Source organism: Electrophorus electricus, chromosome 2 (assembly GCF_041902795.1).
Source record: "Electrophorus electricus isolate QZ-2024a chromosome 2, ASM4190279v1, whole genome shotgun sequence".
Taxonomy (NCBI): domain Eukaryota; kingdom Metazoa; phylum Chordata; class Actinopteri; order Gymnotiformes; family Gymnotidae; genus Electrophorus; species Electrophorus electricus.
This window is the reverse complement of record NC_137498.1, coordinates 17130092-17140000: the sequence shown is the minus strand read 5'-3', so window position 1 is coordinate 17140000 and position 9909 is coordinate 17130092. Positions and strand designations below refer to the sequence as shown.

The 9909-nt window shown below is 39.5% G+C and overlaps 1 long non-coding RNA gene across 1 annotated transcript in view; it reads left to right on the top strand.

The window, feature by feature from the left end:
* LOC118241881 (uncharacterized) overlaps positions 1-2748 on the top strand; it is a 3973-nt gene extending 1225 nt beyond the window's left edge. The window contains exon 3 of the long non-coding RNA XR_004776391.2: positions 1948-2748. This is a non-coding gene — a long non-coding RNA (uncharacterized LOC118241881). The remainder of the gene's footprint in view (positions 1-1947) is intronic.
* Positions 2749-9909: the final 7161 nt, after the last annotated feature.

The following is a 9909-nucleotide window of genomic DNA, read 5'->3' as shown; positions in this document are numbered from 1 at the left end:
ATTTTATTAGAATCCATGAACAACATGCACAGAAGAAACAGCCATGTAGATACACGTCTCTGTGACATACCATATAAAAAGGTGTGAACAAACAGTCTGGAAAATGAATCTGCTGACTGATAAACGGCATATGTCAGGTTTCGTAGTTTCTGCAAGTAGGATTGTGTATCATTTGGATTTTTTTCTGATGTCATTGCTAAAACAATACTTTTAAAATTGAGCAAGTACCTAAATTGTGCCTGAATCAGTGCTAAAAAACTAAAGTCGACTAAAGTTTTTTAATTGTATTTCTTTTTTATTTGACTATTCACTACTTACTAGCTAACAGTAGTTGTCTGCTGGCCTTTAACTAGTGATGACCACGTGACATGCAGTAACGCTTTTGTTACCTGTAGTGTCTGTTTCAGAGCACCAGAGGGGAAATATTTTAATAGACAGCTCAGGCATTTAAAGGAGTATTTAGGTGAAAAGTCTAATTTACATTATTTTTCCCCTTAGACAAAATTATTTTGAGTGCAATTCTGTTTAAGTTTGCTAACAAACATTGGAGGTCATCAGCAACCCAAATCTAACCTTCATAAATACATGCCCACAGATGACTCTCAACCAGCTCAAACTGCATCCAGATCTTAATAAAGGTCTCACAGACTAGTCAATGTGCAGTATGACTCACTGTGAACTAGAAAAGTGAATAAACTCGTCACTACAATCGGGATGAGGTTTGAGCAGGTTAAGAAAGCTTTGTGGACATGTAGTGATCTAACTTATGTATGAAGACCATTATGTACTAAGGTTATACTTGGGTTGCTGTTGACCTCCAGTGTCCAACTTAATTACAACGACTGTTACCTGCTGTTGCTGTTGGCTTCCAGAGTTTGTTAGTAACATTAGCAGCTTTTGTTTTAAACTAAAGGAGCAAAACATGTCTTGGCCATCCGGGGAAAAGGAAAATAATGTAATTGCTGGCCAATCCCTTCATGTAACACCGACATGAGGCAAGAAACCTTTGGGCTATATACAAAATAGCTTACTACATACTGTATGCTGCATACTGGACTCATTATATACGGTATACTGTTTACTGTTCCCTGTAGTAGTATAATGCATAATATCCAGTGTGTAAAAAAACACAAACCATACTAAGAGGTCACGCGAACGTATGAAGTTCTACCCACTTGTGATTTACCACCACCGTTGCATGATGAGATGCAGTACACCACGGAGACAGGCCTGGTCACGTACTGGATTATTTCGCCATAGCAGTACGTCATCTGGGTATATTTTGCGTACTGGAAAAATTCATTTTGGTCTGACTAGTTTTCAAGATCTTTTCAGTAAGCACTCATTAACTAAAGAAAAATTGATCAACACACATTTATCATTTGTATTAAAAAGGGCAGGTGATGTATGTATGTGGTTACTCTCCTCAGCCACTTTATTAGGATCACCTTTACACTACATCGTTATCTGCTAGCTGCATTATATACCTGTGTGCAGTTCCTCAGGCTTGTGTATAAACTTCAGACACACTGCTTTTCTTGTTACACACTCATCCATGCCCTAAAGACACTACCACTGCAGAGACACTTGTTTGTTGAGAGTGGTCTACCATCCAGGTAGGATCCATTCAGCAGTGCTCCTGTGGTCACACACTAAACAGTGGTGCACACCTGTAAGACATGTGCACATATTAAATTACAGACTGCAGGTCTTTATTAAAGTGGCTGGTGAGTGTTTAAATGTTTGTGAATGTATAAAACAGATTACACACACGCTTGCATAAATTATATTTACATGTGCATTTATGGATTAAATGTATATTACAATTAACACCTCTGCAATACAATACATTTATTGTATTAACACTTGTATTAATCCACTCAACAGTGTGTGCATTATTCTATATGTATGTGTGCTAATATTTTGTAATTGTGATATTTTCTGCAGGATGATGTGATATATTCTACTGTAGCCCATATAAACACCACCAGACCAGCACCCAGAGCAATGGATAATGGAGATAATACAGAATATGTCAATATCAAACTAAATTAACAAACCTGAACACACACACACACACACACACACACACACACACACACACACACACACACACTCTTTTATTGTATGGGAGCCAATGAACTGTTATGTTCTTCTGTCTTGGTTTCAGTGCTGTCTTTGTATAATTTGCTGTATCTATTGGTAATTGCTAATTAACTGCTAATTAGTTATTTCAGGTGTGGTTTCAGACTGGCATAAGTTAGGAATTGTAGGGGGAGGACTAACAGTGACAGGGGCAGGACTAAGACTGATAACATTACAGTGTAGCCACTCCAAGAACCAGAGTACTCGGGTTTTATTCCTCTTGATTTCATCTTCTACTTGGGAAAGGAGGCTAACTGCTAAATCTAAATGTTAAACGCTGTAAACGTCAATTAAAATTTTCTCAGTCTGCAACTATAATTGTGACTCCTACAAGTATCATTTCCTACAAGTATCATATGTCTGTACAATAATAAAAACAATTTATTATGTTTTATTATATTATGGATTTTTTCAGCAGAATGTTTTTTCTTCATTTTATTTGTGTATCTCTGTTGAAGCATTTTTGGATATTTAATCTTTAAATTGTAGCACATTTTTATGTTAAGCAGGTCATTTTATAGTCAAATGCCGTCCCTTGTCTGTACGCATCACTTCCACTGTGAGAGTCTATTGCTGTTTCATAAATAAAGAGCCAAAGCAGGACAGAGAGTTGTGGTTTCTGTTTATACCCACTGATGACCACATACATCATGAAGGTGTGTGTGGTGCAGTTCACTGACAGCAGTTGGATGTCACTGTCTGTTACTTTCTCTTTAGGACCGGGGTTGAACTCCAAAGTAGAGCAGATGGTTCTGCAGAATTGTACACAGTGTGAAACCAGATCAGTGACATGGAAACAGTCTCACTCAGACTCGAGCAAAAACACCAAATGTGAAAATCACCTTTTATCCCAAACAGGTGACTCTGGTCCAGTTCTTGGTGTGAAAGGGTTCATATGTAGGCTGGTCATAGGAGGTGGTTGCTTAGCGCAGTAAAGCTGCGTTGAAAAGGTTCTGCAAAGTGAATTTATTTTGCTGTTGTAGCTGAGGCAGTTGGCTTCCTACAGCTTTATATGACATTATTACCTATATAGTTATACTAAAATATAAATATTAGGAGTGTAATGGTTTTCATCCCAAATCACCCCATACACATTACAGTTCACTGTATGCAGTCATACGGAGAGTACACGGTAGCCTAAGTGTGAAGGCTGATGAACATAATGTGGAATCAAACTTCACATCTGCGATTTCCACTCCAAACCTTAAGATGTAATCTATTAGCAAGTTAGCAACATGCTAGGCTAAATGTAGCTCAAGCACGTTAGTGACATTTACTGAATCATTAACACTATGACCTGTTTCTTTCAAATCACCTGTGTGGGAAAGTTTCCCAGTGACCTGAGTGGTGGACGAGGACAGTGTGTTGGTGTTGTAGGGTGTGTGTGCTAAAACACATGAACATGCACATTCAACAGCATCACCCAGATGTGCCAGATGTGTTTGTTGCTTTTGTCCTGTTGCACCAAACAGTGATGCCTAAATGGAGTGTGAAGAAGATCTCTTACAAGTAAGGTGCTTTTCAGGATGTGGAACTTGGAATCTTCTTCATATATGTATATATAATATCTGAAGAAGTTATATTTATTTCTCAGGTGGTTATTAGTAATGAGTGGAAATGTGCTCACTTGTTTATTTCTGTTTATTTATTCCTCACTTGTTCATTCTGTGTATGATTCAGCTCTTGGTCACTACACACTTGATCAGGAAGGCTGGACAGCCCCCCCACACACACACACACATGACCATGCTACTTGTTGAGATTCATGGGCTTTACGTTCTGCTGTGATCCAGCTCTGAACTTCATGGTTTAATCAGTCAATCACTAATTGACTCAGCAGGGATTCTGAGGAACAATGTCACATTCACTCCAGTGACACTGATGTTTCAGAGAAAGCTAGATGCTCGAGGATAAAATGAAATGTGATTTTAATCAGAAAAGGATAATCCATCACAGTCAAACTCAGGCAAGGATCAGAACCAGTACTATAGGATAAACAGAGCCAGGGAGCATCACAGAGAGGAACTAAAGTCCAGGTTGAAATCCAGAGAGACAAAATATCTAGGCAGACAAATCCAGGAGGGGCACAAAACAGAAGTAAGCAATCAGAAATAGTTCAGAAATACAGAAAGCCAATATATAACATTTACAACATTTAACTCACACTTTTATCCAAAGCAACTTACAGTTATAACTGAATACAATTTAAGCGATTGAGGATTAAGGGCCTTGCACAGAGGCCCAACAGTGGCAACTGGCAGCTTTCTAATTACTAGCTGAGTACCTTAACCACTGAGCTAACACTGCATATCACTCCATATGCACAGACATTACTTCCACTCTAATGACCTCAGCAGCTTTCTTCATTTAACCAAGCGTTTGGGTTTCCGCAGGATTATCAAGAAATGAGATACTCCGCTGTAATCTGTAAAGGCATTGGGAACGCAGCACACACTCAGGTGTGTCATACTCTGAACAGACTGATATTAAATGTTCAATTTATTTATTTATTCTTTTGTTGACATATTAATGACTCACTAGCTGCATTAAAGCCATCCGTTCAGCAGCACAGGGGGATTAAGTCCATATATCTGTAACTTCCTAAACAGAGTGTCACATGAATATGACATTTTTGAATGGTGTATCATAATAAATAAAATCAAATTTATTTATGTAGCGCTTTTTAAAACAGAAATTGTCACAAAGCAGTGTTACAAATGTCCGAGTCCAAGCCCCCAGTGGCAAGGAAAAACTCCCTAGAGCATGAAGAAGAAACCTTGACTCAAAGGTGGGGCCCATCCTCCTCTGGCCGACAACAGTCACCACAATAATAACAATTTTAAGAGAAAAGTAAAAAACTAATAATACAATTTAAAAAATAAGCAATTAATGTCTAGTCCAGTTTTCTAGATGTCCTAGTCTTGTCCCGATGGAGTGCACGTGTCCGAAACCCATCCGCAAGAGAACGTCCATCAACGTCCATCAAGTAGTTGACTGGGGTGGAGGTGTGGTGGGCTACAGCAAGGGCATCAGTGGGTGGAGGGAGGAGCCATGGCAGCTGAGACGGGTGTAGGCTCAATAACATCATGACATCAGGGATAGGTGAGCCTCGGCAGAAAGAGAGACTAAATTATTAGGCATGTCCAGGTACGAGAGTGTGTACGTAGCAAGTTCAAGAGGTTTTATTGTCATTTCAGCTATATACAAGTACACAACAAAAACGAGACAATGTTCCTCCAGGACCATGGTGCAACATAAAAACAACAGTGCAACAGACAACATGCTACACAAGTGCAAACAGTCCAATATAGTGCAAAATGTCATTAAATATACAATAATGTGTTTGGTTTTGTGAAATTGCTGATGAGAACATTAAAGAACAGAAGAGGTCTGGCCAAGCTCATTTGTTCCCAGTTCCTCTCTGCTGGGTGGACATTAGGGTCTGTTGGACTGAAGTACTGCTGAGAGAGTTCTGGAGTCAGTGTGTGTCCACAGTGGTGGTGGAGTTCTGGGTGTAGAGTTGTCAGTGTGTGCTGGGAGGTCAGTGGTGTTTTCAGTTTGTGTTTTCTCTTCACTGTGCTTCATCTCACTGAAGGTGAGTGTGAAATTCTCTCTTAATGCTGAGTGATATGAAACTACATTTTATATGAAACTGTACATTTATGTGTGAGTCGGTGAGTCTTTCTCATCTTTCATCAAAATTTGATTCAATGTTTGCTTCACAAATAATCATTGATCACTCCTGCATTTTGTGACTTAATTTTAAATACACAATAAAGCTTCAAAAGGATTATCCTGATTACCTTAATTTACTGTTTAATTTATATGTTTCTGCAGGCTGCACTCTGGTAAAGAGTAGAAGAACATTACATATCCGAGCACATGTAGGAGACTCAGTACAGCTGCCCTTTTCCTGCACTGAACCACACAGCAGACCTGAGAGTTTTACCTGATATAAACACCAAAACTCCAGTTATACATCCACAGCTGGACAGAATCTACAAGGTCATGTGGGAGGGTCTGTTCTACTGCCCTGCTCCTGGACTGGACTACACACCAAACCACACACTCTTAAATGGACCTTCAGAGACAAAGAAATCTACCCCACTGACCAGACTCAGCGTTACACAGGCAGAGTTCAGCAGCTCAGTTATTCTCCAGGAAATGTCTTTCTACTCATATCACAGCTGACTGAGGAGGATAAAGGAGTGTATGTGTGTTCCCTGAACACTAAGGTTGTCAGGAGAGTGTTACTTGATATTACAGGTAAATGAACCTGCTGCTGTTTTCATTTAGTCCATATGCAGTTTTGAGATGAACAGAGATTTAATGTTCTCTCTCTTTCTCTCTCTCTCTTTCTCTCTCTCTCTCTCTCTCTCTCTCTCTCTCTCTCTCTCTCTCTCTCTCTCTCTCTCCCCCCCCCCCCACTTTCACTACAAACTCTACTCCAATGACCAAAGTCCAGACTAGACCAATACCTTCAACTACAACATCATATCAAAGACCTACTGGAACACACAATACAGAGACCCCAGATAAAGGTAAGAGGTCATAGTTCTGATGCGTTTTGATAAGATGTGAAGATACAATGTGAAACCTCGGCTGTGTCTTTAGTGAAATAGTAACATTTATTCCCATTTTATTTGTTACATTGCACACATTCTCTCTCTCTCTCTCTCTCTCTCTCTCTCTCTCTCTCTCTCTCTCTCTCTCTCACACACACACACACACACACACACACACACACACACACACTTTCCATCCTTATTTATATTTTCCCACTTACAGATTCAGATTCTGCCAGCATGTATCACTTCATCCTTTATCCTGTTCTGCTGCTGCTGTTAGGAATTGGAGTTATCTACTGGAGATACAGAGGTACACACACACACACACACACACACACACACACACACACACACACACACACACACACACACACATGTTGTGCTTACTGTGCCTCATTCTGTCTGGTTTCATTCTGTAGTTCAGAGATGTGGGCAGAGGGAGAGCAGAGACGTGAGGACACAGGTGAGTACACACTCCCCCTTAAGACTGACAGCACGCTGTGTTCGCTCTATTCTAGCTGAACCCATATGGCTCATTAACATGCTTGCACACAAAAGCCACCTCAAAATGCAGGACACAGGCAGGGTAGCATGCTTTTCTCAGCTGTTACATCACTGAACACTGTCCCATTTTAAAGGGTCTTTTCAGCTTTCTTCCTTCATTCTGAAGGCACAAATGGTCTATTCTGTCAGACTTTCAATTTATCACACCCACAGTCCATGTTTACATGTACAGTATAAGGCAGATGTTGTTATCAATATCATCTCACATGTTTATCAGTATGACAGTATGTGTGTTCTCAATCAAACCCGTGACTCTCGTGTTACCAGCACCGTGCACTACCTGTCTACCAGGTGAGCAGATAAGCAGGAGATGGATTACTGGATATCGTACAGAGAACTTCACACTGAGACCTGTTATAATTGTGAACTTGTATAGAAATATATGTGTGTGTGTGTGTGTGTGTGTGTGTGTGTGTGTGTGTGTGTGTGTGTGTATTAATGTTTATATTTTCTCTGCAGGATGATGTAATGTACTCCACTCTAGTGCACAGTAACACAACCAGAACAGCAAAGGTCGAAGACACTGCAGATAAAAGAGAATATACCACCATCAAACTTAACTAATACACACACACACACACACAGTGTCATTAATTCTACATAGTTTTCCTTTGTTATTCATTTAAATTTCAAATAAACAAATAAACAAAAGATCTGAATGAACTCAGTGTGTTTTTTTGGTTACTGATAGTTTCCTGGCAATTTTCTTACACACGGCTTCAAAGTGTTTAACGACCAATCCAAGCACACGGTGTAGTTTAGCACAAGAAGCGGCTTCGCACGTGTCTATGATGATGGTGTAGGACACAGCATGGGCCGATGAAGGTAGTGGATGCAGTGTGGAGAGGTGATGTCATTGGTGGGCGGAGTTTGATAAATGCTAATGTATTATCTGCACACTGCTTATGTCTGTTTAACATGGAGATTATGTAGGTATGGCAGATGCTGGAGTCTCAGTTAGAAACTCCATAAGTTTATAGCTAACTTTATGTACGTTTGTTTTGTGAAATTCATAGAATGGTGAATGTCCACAGTGGTGGTGGAGTTCTGGGTGTAGAGTTGTTAGTGTGTGCTGGGAGGTCAGAGGTGTTTTCAGTTTATGTTTTCTCTTCACTGTGCTTCATCTCACTGAAGGTGAGTGTGAAATTCTCTCTTAATGCTGAGTGATACGAAACTACATTTTATATGAAACTGTACATTTATGTGTGAGTCGGTGAGTCTTTCTCATTAGAATTTGATTCAATGTTTGCTTCACAAATAATCATTGGTCACTCCTGCATTTTGTGACTTAATTTTAAATACACAATAAAGCTTCAAAAGGATTATCCTGATTACCTTAATTTACTGTTTAATTTATATGTTTCTGCAGGCTGCACTCTGGTAAAGAGTAGAAGAACATTACATATCCGAGCACATGTAGGAGACTCAGTACAGCTGCCCTTTTCCTGCACTGAACCACACAGCAGACCTAAGAGTTGTTTTGTGAAATTCATAGAATGGTGAATGATTAGTTTTCTTTGAGCTGTTAGTCACAGTTTCAGTTCACACTGCTTCAACAAGTGATGGCTGCAGAGCTCCATTTTTTAAGGCCTGCTTTTGTGATGCGAGGAGGTAAAGCAGGATGCGAGGAAGAGTCACGTTACACACAACAAACATTTATTGTGATACACAAAAGACATCTAAGTGGTTAGCAGGCTAACCGGGTTTAAACATCGACAACACTTATACTCAGACACAAGACTTATATACATGCATACTAATGACACACAATAAGGAGCAGGTGTGAAACACAGGGAGGGCATAGCCATATGGATAAACACACACACACGTTTGGGGGGAGGGGCCGTACCATGACAGCTTTCCTAACAAAGGTTCACCAACCCCAGGAAGGAGGCAGGACGCAGGAAGTGTTTATCTGGGCAAACCAAGAATTAGCTAACTAACATTAGTGTAGTTCAAATCACTTGCAGATTTACAATGAACCCACTTACACAAATATGGTAGTCAGAAAATGTAAACTGTGCACAAAAACTGTAAACTGTAAACTTGTACAGCACTTTCTTAAACCCAGTTTATAAAGAGCTTTACAGGGAATAGAATGAATAATAAAGCTTACACATGCCGTAATCAAAGCTAAAGGTGGCCCAATGAAATATTAGAGTGTGTGACCTTTTTTTTGTTCAGGCAGTGTATTTTCTCAATGATTCTTGAAACTTGGTGCTCAAACAACTAGAGCTGAAATCTAAATGTCTTTATATGCCTCATGTCAGCCACAATTCCAGGGTGTTTATACTCTAATAGAAACATCTGACAGTCTTTGGCTCGGCCAGCAGTTCAGTTTAAGATCTTCATCAGTTTTATTAAAATATGAATGGATTATAAAAATCTTGTATTTGTATTTGCACATAATCATTCAAGGTTACCCAGCACTAAATCCTCCACTAGGTGGTGCTACTGAGAAAGAAATACAGTAGGGATACTGTAACGGTGGCATTTTGCATCAGTGACAATGTGTATCCTTGTTAAACCTTCGCTGATTTATTACTTTTGTTTTTTAATGCCTTATCTTATTTTCACAAAATATTAAATGTATTACTGCACAAAATCACACTACCAATGAGCATTCATCTTT